Source organism: Calidris pugnax, unplaced genomic scaffold, assembly GCF_001431845.1.
Source record: "Calidris pugnax isolate Ruff unplaced genomic scaffold, ASM143184v1 scaffold39, whole genome shotgun sequence".
NCBI lineage: Eukaryota > Metazoa > Chordata > Aves > Charadriiformes > Scolopacidae > Calidris > Calidris pugnax.
In genome coordinates this window covers 3,945,549-3,963,133 of record NW_015090828.1, presented here as the reverse complement: position 1 = coordinate 3,963,133, position 17,585 = coordinate 3,945,549, and the positions used below count along the sequence as shown (strand labels likewise).

Genomic DNA, 17,585 nt, shown 5'->3' with positions numbered 1-17,585 from the left:
ACCTCAAAATTGTCCAAAGCTTTGTAAATAGTAGCTGGGATGCTGCAACAATTCAGTTAGACTGAAGATACTAGGAACATAGGGAGAATCTACAAGTGTGAGAGGGCTGCAGTTTGAAAAGAGAACAAACAAGGGAATGAGAGTAATTAAATGTGGGTCAGCCCATATTCTGCAACAGGTGGATATGCTTGATGAGCGTGGCCTGATCCTCCTCTCATAACCATATCTGCAGTTGCTTACCTACACATGAGGTGGTCCTAGTAGAACTTTCTAGTAGGCAGGCAGCTAAGTCTAAAAAGTTAATGCAAATTAAGGCTGCTTAGTTACAGTTTTTGTTCAACTGATCTTTGTTCGTTCATTGCAGCAGAAGTCACCTTATTGAGAGGAATGAAGTGAAACAAAAAATATAAATAGAGGGTATCAGACTTTAAGAGAAAAAATGAGTCATGTTTTATGCACTTCTTATGCATTTTTGGCTTTCTGGGAGATTTGTGGGGATTGATTACTGAAAAATCAGTTCTTAAGGGAATGAACAAGCAATTAGTAGCATCATGATCATCTGTTTCTGTATTTTATGCCTGCGTGCCTCATAATGCCAACGTCTGCAATGCAGAGTGCGGTGCCATACGGTTCACCACACTGAGCTCAGGGGACACTGGCCCCAGAGAAGGTGAACTGGGCCAGTGGGGGAACGTGCTGTGTAATGTTCCTGGTCTGGTCACCTATATCGGAGCTTGTGGGTGGCTGAAGTTCAATAAGTTGCTTTGGGAGCACAAGTGATGTGGGTCATTTCCAAAGAGATTAAAGGTACTCCTCTTTTGTATAGTCATGGCTGTAAAGCGGTTTGGCTTTTCTGTGCAGCCTTGGAGCTATTAAGGTAATAGGCAGAAAGGGCAGATGGAACATTCATGGAAGTAAGCAGAGATGTTAGTGGTAATGGTCTGAGCTTCTCTTTTCCCTTTCCCTTTCCTTTTTTTTTTTTTTTTTTTTTTGAAGAAAGTGTTCTTGATCTCTAAACGGCTGTGCTTGATGGAGGAGGGGGGGGAAATTTCTCTCTGCTCCTTCTGCTAGAAAGAATATAGAGGAACAGGAAAGGAGATATGAACAGGGAGCCAGATTGTCTATCTAGTGAAGCCATGATTGTGGATATTATCTCTCAAAGATTGGCCCAAGGGAGATGGGAAGAACTGGAAGTAAAAAGGAAGAGATGCTGGAACTGAAGTATTTTCTTTCTCACTCCAGCCCAGTAATTGTATCAACTAGAAATCTGACTTTTAACTCTACCTCCTCTTCTGTCTTATGATTTTGAAAAATTCACCTCTAATAGTAGATGGGACACAGTTTGCTACTAGCTGATCCAATGGGATAATTCCTTCATGAAATCAGATCCCTCACACATGCCCATCTGCTTTAAGCCCAGCAGCCTTCCCAGAAGGCAGTCTGGCATTCATCTGGAGACATTAGATGTCCACTAATTCTCTACGTATTTTCTTTTCTAACTTATATAACATCTGTAGAATCTGCTACATAAGATACTGTGTATTTGGTGTTTAAAAGAAATCACAATGTCTATAGAATTGCAGAGTAAAATGCCGAGTAGTCAATGTGAGGAGTAGATTGAAAAAATAATTATATTAAATTAAAATTCAGGTCTAGCTTTTTCTCCGCTTGTTTCAAAGTCTGTTGTCATAGCTACTGCAGCATAAGCCCGCTCAGTATGTTCACTTTCTCTTTAAAGACACATAAACCTCTTTAAGAAAATTGAAGTAACTGAGCTAATATCTGGGGGAAAAAAAACCCAACTTTGTGCATCCGTAATTTTATCACGAGCTATTATTTGGATGAGGGATATTCAGTCTTTATCTGCTAGGATCTATTTATTCCTCAAGGCCAGGGAACCAGATAATAATTAGTTGCACTATAGTGCACAACAGTTGCAAACTTCAAAAGGGTCAAAATTCAGCATGGCTATTTTCCCTTGGTCTCAGTTGTTAACATGATTTATCTAAACAAGTGTTTGCCACAAACTTTTGTCTTCCAGGAGCAACAGAACATTTCTATTTCTGGACTAGGAGGCACTCAAAGTTTAGACATCTCTGAAAATATTAATCTTTTAAATTTTGCTTAAAGTTTTGACAAATATCTCGGATTGCTTTGCTCTTTAGTTGTATTGCTTATCTTATAATCTCATTCTTTTACTCAGATTTAACTCTTTTCTCACAAAAGTCCAATAATGTGATATGTCAATTTAGATGAAACATTTTTGCTTAGGTGAAAGTATGTTTTTCAGGTTACACAGGAAGTTAGAAGCTAATTATTATTTTGTTGCAAGTCAAGTGTAATTTATCTCTGTCGCATCTGTCTAAATCAACACGGGTGCCTGGCCTGTGAGCTCTCTTTCCCATCATTCCTCTTGTGGCTTTGTCCCACTGCATGACCTGGGCTGTCTCACTCAAGTTTCTTTGCAGCTTAGCATAGTACCTGTTATGATCTTCGTCCCTTAGCTGAGCTGCATCCTGTTTTACTACATTTGGGGAATTCCGTCTGGTTAAGAATTGCTTTATATCCACAATATGTCAAATACTAGGTACTGGCAAATATTCTCTCTATCATCCCTGTAATGATCTGACAGATGGGTGTCTTATCTCAAGAAAATACCCAAAAAGAAATGTCTTGCTGTGCAGATAGGAAATATCTCTAAAACCCATGTGTCACCCACAAGGTGATAACATATGCTGTTTCTGCTTTGCCTGGTGGTAAGCAGTTTTTTCTTTGCCCAGTGTTTTTGAACTACAGTGTGGACACTTTGGATCATATTTTTGACAGATTTTAAATGTTTCCAAATCCATAATTTCATACTTTTTTTCCCAGCTGTCTGTAGTCCTGATAGCTGTTTCTTTCTTTACAGGGAAACTTTTTTCTATAAAGCTGACTAAGAAATGAGGTGGGGAACAAAATAGGATGTTAATCAGTTTCAAGACAGTTTTCTAGAACTTCCTACTAGGCACTTTTCTGACAAGAGACAAAACAATGATTGTGCAAAATGTTTGAGCATTCAAATAATCCTGAATGTATGAGAGAAATCGTATATTGAGGCTGGAATCTATGCCATATTTAGCTTTTTACTCTCTTTCAACACAGTTGTTTTAAGTCGTTTGCTGTCCATAGGCTCACTCACTGGCTTAAACACACACACACACATATATACATATATATATATATTTCACTGGATGTGGACCTAATTAAGCAAATTCAGTCTGGTTTTGCCTCTGGCTTTGCTGGCTGAAAGTGATGCGGCAATTCACGTGAACTACTTCTTGCCAATTTATTCTTGTTTCTGAAATGTGTAGTCTTTCAAGGCATGTAGAATGGTTCTTCACATGATCTACAAAGACCTAAATTAATGTTTAATGCAATGTTTTACATATGACAATAATTACATGCTGCATATTACCAGTTATGAAATAATGTAATAACTATCTACAGGTGAAAGTTCTTTTAACTTCTCAATATAATGTTTTCCTGTTCTGGCACTTGGCTTTCCTTAAGTACAATCCAAGAAATAATCTGTTGGTTAACTGCCTATTTTACACCGCTGCTAACTCTTTTCTCTCTGGTATGGTCCTTTGTAGAAAGGCTAGATATGCTCTCTTGTTCAATATTTTAATTTTAAAAGAAGGAAGTTTCCTACAAAAATAAGAATAGGCACGGTTTGGTTTGTGTGTTTTGGTGTAAGGGTTGGTTGATAAAATGCTTAATGGACAAGCTTTAAGAGAATTGTGTGCTATAATGGGCCTGGGAGGTGTTAATATGCAAATGTTTATATGTCAGCATGCAAACACCCACTGATGTCAAAAGTGAAATTTTGTGGCAAAATCACTGTGTGTGGTTTTTTTTCAAAACAACCAACTTTTTAAGGTCACTGAGCCATATTTTTATGTAAAAGCTAAAAATGCTTCATGTACACCTGAAGATAACAGGTGTTATCTTCCTCCTAGACGTATTTTGTGCCTAACATAGCTCGAGAGGGATGTTTTCTCATACATCTGGCTGCCTGAGGTGTGGGCAGAGAGATAAGTTTAGCAGCTCACGTGCCTTCCCCTCTTCTCTGGTCCTCATTAGACAACATCTACTTAGTATTTAAAGAGCTGTATCAGCTTTTTCTGAGCTCCCTTTGGCTGGGTGGAAGCTTTCATGACAGACTCAGCTGTAATGTGACTGAGCGGCCATGCTGTGCTCTCAGGAGGATGGGGCTAATGGAAATCCAGCCAACCCAGAGAGCAGCTTGATGTAAAACACTTGTACAGCACAAAATGCTTTCACATCACCTGCAAAGAAGGCTGTACCAGCTGCTTGGCTGGTGCAGGATGACACTGGAAAAGAGACAACTGTGCACCAGGGGCCCTCAAGGCCTGATGTAACCAGACTCCTTTGTTTCTGCAAACAAGCAGGTCCAGGCTGCAGTCAGTAATACTGGTGCATTATAAGTAAGTGTCTTGATTTAGTGTGTCATACTAACTCACACTTCACAAAAACTGTAATTTCACTGAAAAACGTTGAAGTCAACCGTAATGAGGAATTTTGCTTGTCAGCTGTCTTTGTGTAGCTATGAAGTTACTATTACCAGATCATAAAACACTATTAGCTTGCTGTTCAGATCTGAAAATGTGAAACTTGAATCTATCTCCTTTTTTCTAAGGAGTACTGCCCAGCACCCCCAGTTGCCTCTCTGAAATGGCTCTTAGGAACATCTATACCAACTACCTCCCAGCACTCCTGGACAGGTTGGTCCATGAGGTGAAGAAACCTCTCTTGGGAGAAAAGATTTTACTGGTGATACCAAGGTAGATGTCTGTTAGCTTTGCCTTCTCCTACAACATGACACTGCCAGTGAAATCTTGAGCTCTCACACTATGGTCAATATGTTGCTCAAACCGTCCGTCACAGTTGCTACAATAACTTCCATTTTCTGTTTGATTTAGTAGCAGTAAGACTCCTTGACTTTATGAGAACAGATGAGAAGGCTGGAGTAGATTTGGAAGGTACAAGACAAAGCTGTCTTTGCTGGTAATGGTATCAGACAGAATGTGATACATTCAATGTCTTAGATGCTTCCTAGAGTCCTGGCAAAGATACTTCTTCAGGCAGTTGTACTATATTTGTCTAGTCAGACCTGTAGATATTGACGGTTTTGGGTTATATTTGATCTTTTAGTTGCTTTAAAAAATAATCTGCCTCCCTGTGAACATGACTTTTTTTTTTTTGGTAACAAACAACAAGCTGGCTCCTTTCTCCTTTGAAAGCTCATCCATAGTATACCATTCATAAAGGAAAGTTCCCAGTTAGTTGATCCAGGCAGGAGTTGGGGACTGGTTCTGAAAAAATATAAAGTAGCAAGAAGGAGGAACAAAGATTTGAAACTCTTTTGTAACTATCCAGTTAAAGATGGAAAAATCCTGGATTTAGCCAAGTTGCAAGCAGGGAGTTCTAGCAACATTACGACACAGACATATTGTCCAGGAGTGAGTCAACTGGACTCATCAGTGAGTCAACAGGAAATATCACTGACAGTACTAGGTAAAATTTATCCTGGTTATTACTTGTGTTTGAAGAATATAACAAGTTTCTTCTATCTTTTGTTTCAGGCATTGTTTACAATTTAGTTACATATAATGCACTTTGGTTTTTTTTTTCCTAAATCTCTTCTGGAGATAAAATCCAATATTTTGGTTTTTGAACATGGCAGCTTCTGCTGTTGTTCCTGTTTCTCAGGCATATTATCTGCATAACTTCTTCTCATTGTTCTTCTAAAAATCAATTACATATATACCTTTACCACTCCACCTGTCTCAACTTTTGAATCTTTGTAGTGTCTGTGGATAATGAGTATGTGTCTGGAGTCCTAGTTGTGGTCCTATGGCCTATAAAGTATGCCACATCTCAATTTTCTGTTCAGAACTGGGTTTTGACCCATTTTTAGCACTTTCCATCACAAGCACACACTGCTTCTCCTTCTGCCATCTTTTTCTCCAAAGTTTTACTGCAGAACATTTCTTCTTTTCTGCCTGTCACTTTGAGGGCTATGTTAGCCACTCTGAAGGCTAGAAAAGGTCATCCCTGCAGCTGCCTTCAGTCAGGAAGATCTGATGCTTCTTGCATCCTCCTTGCAAATTGCAGTTTTCCTCTGTGTTAGGTACTTGTCCATCAGATTTACAGTAAAAGCCTAAAAAATGCTGAAAAGGTGGAAACATGTTACTTGATGTGATGGATGTTTGTGCCTCAGCCAGCTCCCTGCTTCCTGCATGCATAAGCCACACCAGCTCAAATGTTACCAAAATCACTACTTCTGAAAAAGTGAAGCTTTCTCAAATCAACCTGTTTACATTACAGCTCAGAGCCTTAGTGTAAGATCATATTTCTATTTTGGAACTTTCATGATTACGAGATTCAAAGCAAAGTATTGTCATGCAATTACCTGTAACTGGGTTTTTATAGGCAATTGTGCTCTCCTGGGAAGGAAAGAGATGAGAAATTAGGTTTGTGAGACATCTTAGTGATAAGTCCACTGGTAGTTTAATAGCATCAGTCATCATGAAGATGGTTAAAGATGGATATTTGCAGAGTGTAACTCACGGACTTGCTGGTTAGTCAGTGAAAAAAGACTCAGCTTTTATCTGAGGTGTTCTGATTCACCACTTGGCAAACATCCCTGATAACACAGGGAGTCTAGACTGGTAGTTTAGGTACCTAAGGTAAACAGCAACAGCTCAGCAAGTGCTCCTTCATGTTTTCAGCAATAAAATATGTTTGGATGATTTTACGTGGGATATTTTTTAGATAAAGTGTTTTATTATGTCATAGCAATATCCCAGCAGGTGCTCATCAATTTTAAGAGATATTGCTCAGTTATTAATATTTTGCATTGTTGTTTCTTGTAATTTCAAATTCTCTTTCTAAATTACATATCCCAACCTTTTCTTTTAAGTCCTTTAATATTTTATCTTTGACCTTGTGCATCCATTAAACACTAAAAGTGATCAGTATATATGGGAACATTCACCTACTGTGATCCCTGCAGAAGTGTAAAACAGTCATTCTGTATCAACTGTGGAATCATCGTTCATGTCTCCATTTCATTTGCATCTGTAAGCGCACTTCCTATTTTTTTTTTAAATGCAGCAGAAGTGCTTTACCTGTATTTTAGCAAAAGACATATGTGAAATACAAAAATCATCTCTCTGCATCCCCAAGCTAGTTTCTCTTCAGAAGATCACATTAGAAGATGCCCAAGGGTAGTGACTGCAGATGATCTAATAAACCATCACAACGACATAAAGTCAATAGCACATTACTCAGGTGTGTCTTAGTCACTGTAAAGGTATATTGCTTCTTTAAGACATATAAAGTTTTAACAGCTTGGTCACTCTCCAAATATGCAGTGAGAAGCACAGATGAGACAGAAGCATTTAGGAAGGTTGTAATAAAATCCAGTTTAGTTCATCCTATCTTCTGTTAATCTCTATTGCTGGCAGCTAACTAAGTCAAAATAGTGTTGTATGAGAAGGAAAAATAGACTGTGGCATTCATGTAAGTAAGGCAAAGAAGCATAGCCAGTGGATTTTTAACTGAAAGCTCTGCAGAGACCAGAGCTATGCAGAAGGGCACTAACTGGCTCCATCCTGAGGCAGGTGGGTAGGCTCTCACAGAAATCCACCTAGTCTTTGAAACTTGTTGGAAGGGATGAAAAGGGTAGATACAGAACATGGGTGCTTTGTGGAAGTCTCCTGTGAACAGACAGGAGAAATCCAGATAGGTTGTTGATTAATTGAGCTTATTTTTTTCCAAAGAATAGCAGCATCATAGAAAAAAAGATAAACTTTCCTGAGGAAGCAGTCAGGGAGTATCAGAGACAGCCAGGGAGTGTATAGCCATAAACAATGTCTTTCGGGTAGAACTGGTACACTGAGAAATGGGATCTTAATGGGTAATTTAACATGAGGAAGAAGTCATCAGAATAACTGAAGAATGGGAGGAGAGGGGAACAGACATAGAATAAATATAAATAAGTTCTCATTAGAACCAGTTCAGCTATATCTGATAAAGATGAAATACAAGCAAGAATCACATGTATACATCAACAGTTGACCATGACCGGTACAAAACTCCCAGAAAGAACCTGGTCATCCCACTTCCACAGCAGGCAGCAGGAGAAGTAATCTGCAAATGGGAAAGCAGTCAAACTTCAGTGCAAACCACTGTTTCTAGGGGAGCAGGAAAAACATGGCGTGTTGTTCAGGAAAACTCAAGCAGCTATGTGGGAAGAGTTAATTTTGACTATGGAGCAAAACGAAGAATGAAAGGAATGATATTTTTCTAATTGATCTATGAAGTTCTCAGCTGATGCCAAGACAAAAGTAAACTGCATCCCAGAGAGGAAAGATAGGGAAAGTTCAGCTTGCAGCACAAATATCTGTTTCAGAGATGTGGTAGAAAAACTGTTTCCTCAGCATAGCAGGGAATCGTACTGATAAGCATGAGAGAAAATGTCACCATCTAGGTGCTATGTGGCACATACATCATGAAAAAGGCAGTGGGGGATAAAAAGGAGTTATGATTTTTCTGGATGCATATGTTTGGGGTAGTCTACTAGGCCATTGCAAAAGCTCCAAGCACAAAACTGACTCTTAACAATAAGGCCTAAACTGAAGGAGTATAATGAAGGAATTTTTGTGAGGTGATGTATATGTATGGCTATTTTAAGAAATAAAAGATAGATGTGACCCAGACCTGTGAAAATTTTCAAAAGTGGATAAATTCTGTCACTTCACTATTTGCAAAGAAATGGAAGGTCTTTGCAATAGATATGTGTATTTTAATACTTTTGTAGGCTTAGTTGGATAACTGGGAGTCTACTATTTCATTTAGTTCAGTTGGACAAAAAGGGAAGTTATTGCTTTCAAAACGCCATTTGGAAGATGACATTTCAAGAGAACATACTCTGCTGTCTCTTCAGAATAAGAGATATTCCAGAAATCATACCCCATCATTTTTGCATATGACAGGATCTGAAAGAAGCACAAGACAAAACTAATTGCATGGCTGCAGATGAAGGGAAGTTGAATGTTAAAATGAAATGCAGACAAACAAAATTGGTGCTGAAAAAATGAATTACTTGTGTCTCATCCTAGAAAGAGGAATAATTGAACTAGATTGGAACAAACTGAGAATAAAGCAATTCAACTCAACAGTTCTTTCTACCTGTTCTTTCTAACCTTTGTAAATTAGGTTAGAAATTATTAGACACCATTGATATTATTCTAGATAAGTAAAAATCATTTCTATAATACATAGGAGAGAAGAAGGGGGGAGTATCTTTAAGGAGTAACTGGGACATAGCGAAGACAAGACTTTCCACAGAAAACTAAAGTAGGAAAACAAAATGCTAAAATTCAGTGTTTCAGAAGCAGTAGCTGGAGAAGCATTCTTGTAAGAAAACTCTCTGGTGGCATTCGGCTCAAGAGTGCAGATGTCAGCTCTGCTGTCTTTGGCTCTTGTCACTGGATGTCAAAAAGGTGTCAGGATGTTGCAGGGGGAGTGTGTATTGTGTGGCTGTATAGTTAAAACAGATCATGAAACTCACAAAAATGGTGCTGCGCTCAGAACAGCTTATACATTGCTTAGATTCATGTGTTTGATCTTGATTCTGCAAAGAGGAAACCTGAGATGCAATATTGTCCTGAAAAGAATTTTCAGTAGCAGATCTGTTTCTGCAGTGTTTCAGAGAGATGGAAATAAAACAAACAAGAGTAAAAGACAAAATGTGGAAGACTCAAAGGAACAAGTAAACAACATATGATAACTGTTCTGTATAAAGATGCTATCAGAAATAGCAAAATAAATGGATATTTATATAATTGCTCTGAAAGCAGCACCGCAGGCAAGGTTTCCTGTAATGAGTTCAGGCCAAGGTAATATTCACCAGATGCATTATGGCTTGCATTATGGCTAGTGGATCTGCATGTGCCCCTGAAAACTTCAGTAGTTTTCAGTTCATCCTTCCATGGGCTAGCAGAAAAATCATCCACTGGCCCAGTAAAGCAGGTCTTGAGCAAGGCTAGAGGAGATGTTCAAAACCTTCCTTTGGTTTTGCAAAGTATTCAAACCTCACCTGCGCGGTCAGAATTTCACCTATACATCTTAGGCATGATGCTGAAATCAATAACATCTATAAGCATCTCTCTGGATTTCCAGCATTATCAATCATAGTAAAGTGAAAGCCTCTTGGACAGAGGAAGGTAGTAAAGTTTCTGTAACAATAAAATGCTGTAACTCTGAAATCTTTTCAAAGAAACTTCATAAAAGGGGTGGGAAGCTGATGTAGCTGGAGTTCAGTAACTAAGGAACTGAGTCCATGTGAAGTTAGGGAATAGGCATCCATCTAAGTGACATGTCAGACACCTGAGGATTGCTCCTATTAGCGCAGCCACACCTGATGATGAAAATACTAGCCCGAGGTGCTGAAACAGCCAGTGAAGGGAGCACTTGCTGTGATCCCAAGAAACCATTAACAGCCACCTACTGTGCAGAGAGAAGACACTATGCAATTACAACTGCCACTGCACGATCCTCAGATGCCACTAATGGCCATGTGCCCAGGCACAAGCAGCAATGCTTCCTGCACAGTCTTGCCCAAAGAGTGAAAGCCTTGTGATGCTTCTACATAAGACTAATATGCAGCTTCATTAGTAATGACATCTCCTACCTGCCTGTGTGCCAAGAGTGGATATACTTTACTTATGCCCACTGTGATAACTTCAAATTAATGTAATCAGGTCCTTGTTTTTCTGTCTCGGCTTTAGATCAACCTTGTTATGTTCGGTTGTCTGGCATCAGCTCACTAACTGTGCTTAAGAATCCTGTGAGTCCCCACACAGCTATTTTTTTAAAAGCTAATCCTCCCCTACAGACAACAATGGTGACTTCATGGCCCAGGGAATGACTAAAACATCTGCACTTCATTTGCTAGCACGCTTTGTGCATTGAGTGTCCTTCCCAGTCACTTGTAACCTCCTGCAAAGCATTTCTGCAATGATTTAAAATCAGTATAAGTTTGCAGGGCAAATTTGGTAAAATGGAAAATAAATGAAATAACAATAATGAAGAGACCATAGCAATCAGAATAATGAAGAGGCTACTACTGGAAAGAGTAAGAAAAAATTTTTTTTTTAAAGAAGGATAAGAAATTCTGTTCAAAGGCAATTGCATGTGTCAATGTTTGTCTGATACATTGGGGGACATGTAATACAGTTTTTTAGTGATGTCTAGGAAAGCAAGTACTGTCATTAGGGATAGTTTTAACAGTTGGAGGATGAAGGGTAGATATTTCTATCTATTTAGACATTTCTAAATAGATAGACAACTTAGATATTTCTAAGATCTTAGGGCTTCATTTAATAGGCTTATGAATATTTATTGATAGCCAGATAGATAAAATTAAAATTTAGTATCTGCACCATGGGCAAATTTAATTTGAAAGATCTACTTCCTCCTCTTTTCCTGCAGGCTTTCATTTACGCATACTGAAATCAACCCTCCCACCCCATAAATAAACAAGTAAATAAAATGGCTTTCTGTATAAGCAGAGGCAGTAAGGGGGGATGTTGGCAGAAGTAGCTGTGTGTAAAGGGGGACAGAGGCAACTTTTACAAGCAAGAGCCCTCTTCTCTGGGGCTGGCTGCAGGGGGAGAAGGGCTTCTAAGTGCTTCTTCCCTTGTGCTTGGCCAGCCCATGCTGAGATGTTCAAAAACAAGGTTTAAAGGAGAAGGGAACTGTTGAGAAGTTAGTGGGGAAGTGGCTAATGGTGGCTGGCTGTGCTGCAAGTGCCATAGTCGAAAAAGGAGAGGGGCTGAGAGGTGGCAGCTAGACCCAGTGGGGAGAGATAAGACCCAGGCTGTTGAAGCCTCTTTAACCTGTAGACTTAAGATCTCTCTACACTGTGATCAGTTGCTTCCATTTTTGTTCATAATGAGCTAACCTGCTGTGACATGTCAGACTCTTACTGTCTTTTTCCTTGCCTGGTCTTTGAAGAGAGGGACAATCACCTACTAAAACACCTCTGCACCACTGAACACAGAGGTCCTTGTTTTCAAGTTAGTGTCTACAAAATTTTCCAGACTGTGTACTCTGTAAACAGCTAGGTGGTTAGGGCATGGAAATGAAGGAACCTGTAGCACGCGTAGGAGTGGACTGCAATTTTGACTATGAGTGAAAGTGTTACAGGTTGATTTTGTCATTTTCTTCTACCTGACATAATTATTTCATACTCATATTTATTTCAGCTTCTCCATTCTCCTGTTAGAAAATAATTTGTTGTCTCAGTTGTAGCTTTGTAATTACCCAAAGCCACAGAAGTTTACTTCCTTCAGGGTTTGCTTCTAACCAGTCCGTGTTGTCTATCCGAGCAGTTGTATGGCATAGCAACTGAGTTAACTGCTTTGTGTTGTGGGTTTTTTTTAAGCTGTAATATTTTCTCTCCAAGCTATGTATTAGTGACAACTAACCAGAAGATAGTATCTAGAGTTTCAAACATCAATAAGCACCCTATAGGAACAGTTACTAGTAATGTCTAGGTATGTGCATTCTGAGATCCACAACAAGTGAGCTTTTAGGCAATGATATTATTGTCAATAAATGATTCTGTTGGTTTCATTTCTGTCATTTCTCAGGGCTCACTTGTCTTAGACTTGTGTGATTATTTTTTTTTTTTAATAGCTTCCCCTAGCTAGGATTTTCTCTGACTCTCAGCTCATCACCTGCATGTGCCTCTCTTCCAAGACATCTTTTGTTGTGTGGGGTGGTGATGGCAGAACTCTCTCATGAGATGTCACAAGTACTTTCAACTGTTGTTTCCCCGTAACATCTCCCACGGCATTGTTTTCATTAAGTCTCTTGGTTAGTGATATTATTTACAACATAGGCTACTCCCATTTCTGCAGATTCTCACTTTAAGCTTTGCAGGTGACATCTTGGCAAACTGTAGTCTCTTCATAAAGATGTAGTTCTGAGTCCTGTGCTCATGGCTGAAAATAGTGTTCTGTCTCAGTCCAAAAGTGCAGACAGGTTTCTTATTAGGGAATTGCGCGGGCTCTCAATTTCATAAGATGGGTTTCTGAACTTCAAAAATCCTTCCCTGCTTTTTTTTTTAACCTTTACTAAATCAACTTAAATAAGAAAAAACAAAACTCCTTGTCTCCTTTCTTCAGAGTCAGTAGTCTGCCAGTACCATGCTATTTTAGCCTCCAAAACACGGTAACAAGTCCAATCGTTTAATATACACGTTCCTTTTCACTGCCATTAAGTCTGCTCTTCCCTGTTAGAGGTCTTTAACCTCTAGTCACTTTTCTCATTATTGAAGGATTTGTCTTTTTTTTCCCCAACTTTGGCAGAGCTGTCAACTGTTCTGAGGGTTTGTTGGGGTTTTTTGTTTGTTTGTTTCCATTTGGAGTGCTTTCCTCTGTTACACTCCTAATAGTAGAGCCAAAGTGCCTAACAGAGCCCTGCTTCATTCAGTGTCTGATCAGCAATGCACAACGTGAACCTCTCTACAGTAAAATCAGCGTTTCCAGCTGCCTTTTGCCAGAGTCATTTAAAGTACAGACTTTGGAGAAGTGACAAAGCCAAACCTTAAGGGAATTACGAAGACTGGGATCCTTTACAGAGGAAAGCAGTGGTTTTGCTTGGACAACTAAGAGCTAATAGACTCCATGGGAAGCTTGTGGACCCTCTGGCAGTCAGTGACCATCCAGACTTATGACTTTATTGGTGACCTAAAGTCAATTATCAGCTTAGCATTTTTTTGCAGCCTCTTCACACTGGCATTGATCTATCTCAGTAACTGAAATGAGCTGATGCCGCTGTCACAAATATCTTTGTACTTGCAGCTTAAAGTCAGCCAGTAGAACTTAAAAAGACATTTTTCCTTCCCTGTGAGGAAGGCCTTATTCTCCAAACTGGCTTCTGAGAACCAAGATTCCCAAACCTGGTATGAAGCCAAAGCAGTCAATTTTATTTTAGGTCACCAGAACTTCTAAGGTGCCTCTTTTAGATGTGTTATTGACTTGTGATCTTGTGAATGGGTCCCAAACCTTGTAGATCCAAAGTATTGAGAAGAACTCACTTCCTGATAGGGGAAAAAAATAATTTATAAAAACTGTAGTTTTAGCTGAACAGCCAAGGACTGCATTAACATCAATATGATTTGCCTTCCAGAAGGACTGAGACACATTGGCAAGACAACGTGCAGAGACCTGGCTTGCAATCTTACAGCTTGGCTTGTACAATGCTTGTAGTGCATGGCCACTTTATATTTAGCGCACTCCCATGCTGCCAAGTGATGCTAGTTAAATTTTTCTTTCCTTTTTTTTTTCTTTTTTTTATAAAAAAAGGACGTTAATTTGTATATTTGAATTTGTAGTCTGAACATATTTAATTACAGTACAGGTTACTTCTTGCATCTTCCCCAATTCATAATCTAGAAAGGATTGTAACCAGTGACTTCAGGCTGAGCCTTAGAAGACAACCGTTTTGAAACAGGGTTTTAACTGGAATCTTCTGACAAAAAATGTTTTTATTGCCATAAAAGCTCTTTAGTTAGTGCTCTAGGTTTTATTCTGTCACTTGTCACTGTATTGTTTCACTCTGGTGGAAAAAAGGAAATGCACTTTTTCTTTGTAATGAAATGAGAAGTGACAAACATTACAAATTATTCAATTACTTTATTGTATAACAACTTAAAATTCTTTAACATTTAACAATGTTTACAAAGAATAATATTAACAAGTAAATATTTTTGAACAGAATAAATCATTCCACAAAACTGAAATTTGATGAAAAATCAATAAACAGTAATGTATTGCTGTTTAACAAAATAACTACTCAACCATAACTAGATTTGCATAAGATTTATAATTACTTAGAAAAATATTTCTTTTAGGAAAAGTATGGAAAGCCATGGCATTGTTCCCTGTTCTTATGTCCACTTCCTAAAATATTAATTTCTTGCATTTCAAGAAGATATATTAAGCTTGGAATCTGCATGCAGTCAAAGGGAAAACCCTGATGGGAGACAAGTACTTGCCATAAATTAGTAGCTTTATGAATATTTGAGTTGCTTGCACTCATGGAGCATCCTAGTGGGTCAGGTCTGCTGTCACTGTCGCTGTGGCTGTACAATTATGCTTCCCCATGACACGAGAGTACTGTGAGAAATGGATCTGAGTTGGCTGCAGGCAGACTTTCTGTACACTGATTATCATTCTGTGCATGGAACTAGGGGAAGATTAAAATGTGGATAAAGAATGTTTTCTGGTAAATTATAAAAGAGAAGCATGCTGTATGAATTGCCCTTCCGTAATTTTCACTGTGCACGTATATAACAAAATAATGCATGTTAATCCTCCTGAATCAATGAGGAATATGTTAAAAATGTTTAACTCATTTCTTCCTGCTGTGGGTGGCATTTTTAAAGATTCCAAATATCCCAGACATATTCCTTCAAAGGGGTAAGACTTGAAAGGATAATAGCTGTGAACACAACAAACTATCTAAAAGACTACTTGACAGGTTAAGATCCTCCTTTGACCTAAGAAGCTCTGAGTAATTTACAAGCAGGACTATTTCTAAGGTATTAAAGTACTACTACATCACCTAAAGCAATATGAGGAGCCAGCAAGACACACTGGTCACCATCTAGAAAGACACTTTTCTATTTTCTATTGTGTAGACAGAACTCTCTGGTTTTAGAACGAGAGACAGATGACCAAGAAAGCCAGCATAAGAAATCAGTGTCCAGTTCTTGGGGATACGCATGGGTTACTGTCTTGGAGCTCCTATACAATTTTACACAACACCAGGACAGCGAGGGTCACTCCAAAGCTACTCTTGAGTAGCTGGAAACACAGGTTCACATCCCAAGAGGATTCAAGAGGGCACAACTCATCTCATGTTCCATTCTGTGTCACCAAGTGGTCCCCAGGTACCGTCAGAAAGCTGAGATCCCAACATCTGTTAACTAGTCCTTCTGTAAGCACGTTTGGAGAACTGGGGTATATAATTTAAAGAGTAAGACACAAGTGTTAGTAGTTTTCATACATGTGCAATGAATAGAAAGCAGATTGAGTAATGAAGGGCTAACATTCTGTGGAAAGAGTTTGGGTGACATCATGAACAGCAGAGTTTTTTTCATTGTTACTAGGTGCAAGAGCCCTGAGACACCATTTGCCTTTTTCTGAATATTGGATTTTTTACTAATGAAGTATTAGAGTGTGTAGGCAGTCTATTCCTGCCTCCATTGCTGTGCCATACTGATTATACAGCAAGTCTAAGGATTGATATTGTCAGTAAAAGGAACTTTTGCAAGAGAATTGCATATCTTTTGGGCTCACTTTTAACAAAGTAGCTGCTACATTTATAGGTCTCTAAGTCTGGCAGATATTTTTACCTTTCTTCCCCAAAGCTACTTACATTGCATCTTCTATATTAAGTAGAGACATGCATAATTCAAAAGACATCATTAGAAAATTGAATATAAACACTTTGGGATAACTATATTATGAACACTGGAACTGTTATTGTAACAACATGAAGCTGTGTTTGGTCTGCACATAATGTTACTGGGTTAAATAAGAGAAACAGGCTACCTAACTTTGAGAACTAGTCAGGTCTCGGACTTCCTGTGGAACCAGTCAGCCTGAGAGCAGTATTTTAGCCTGCTTCTGAAAAACATTTCCACATAACTTTCTAGAGAGGGGGAAGAAATAGTCATCAATACACACGATTTCTAGTGTGACTTGTCTTAAAAGGAAAAACATGTGCATCCAAGTATATGGAGCACACAAATACTCTTTTGGGAAGAGGTTTTCTTTTTTAGACATTCCTCCCACCCTTGAAAGTTCTCAGAGTAATCCTCATGCAGAATGAGAAAACCTGTAAGTTGCCAAAAAATTTCACAGGATGGGAAACCCATTTCCCATAAATCTTTATTAGCCAAATCTTATCATAGCAGAACATTACTTTTCATGCCTCTTGACAGGTCCCAGTTTGACAAAGGAAGCTTAGCTTTAAAAAGCATCGCTACAAAAAGCAAAACCATTATTGGGATTCTAATTAACACTTTGACATTATATTATAGATCTGGAGGTGTATGAAATTATTCCCTAGGAGTTCACCACCACTGGGAAAGGTGATTGATTCTGCTACCTGTAGAAAGTAATAGATAATGTATTAAGTAACACAGGGATGGTTTGTTTTGTTCACACTAAGTAAAAGACAAATTTCATCTTCATTTTAATTTTTAGATGAGAGGCAGCACCACACAGAGACACAGCTGCAAAGCTCAAACTTCTGCTGCTCCATATTGGGACCCCAATGAAGCAGAACATTAATCTGTATAGCAAACAAATGACTATCATTTACATAATTACATTTAGTCACAACTTATAATATATTCATAAGCGCATGAGTGAGAATGATGCATTTGCTATGTAAGGGATAGAAATAGTGGATCAGCTTGGGTTTTACCAGAACAG

General features: G+C 38.6%; 1 long non-coding RNA gene across 1 annotated transcript in view; it reads left to right on the top strand.

Annotated features, from left to right (window-relative positions):
• LOC106887056 overlaps positions 1–17,585 on the top strand; it is a 167,667-nt gene that overhangs the window by 42,709 nt on the left and 107,373 nt on the right. The gene's annotated exons all lie outside the window — the stretch shown is intronic.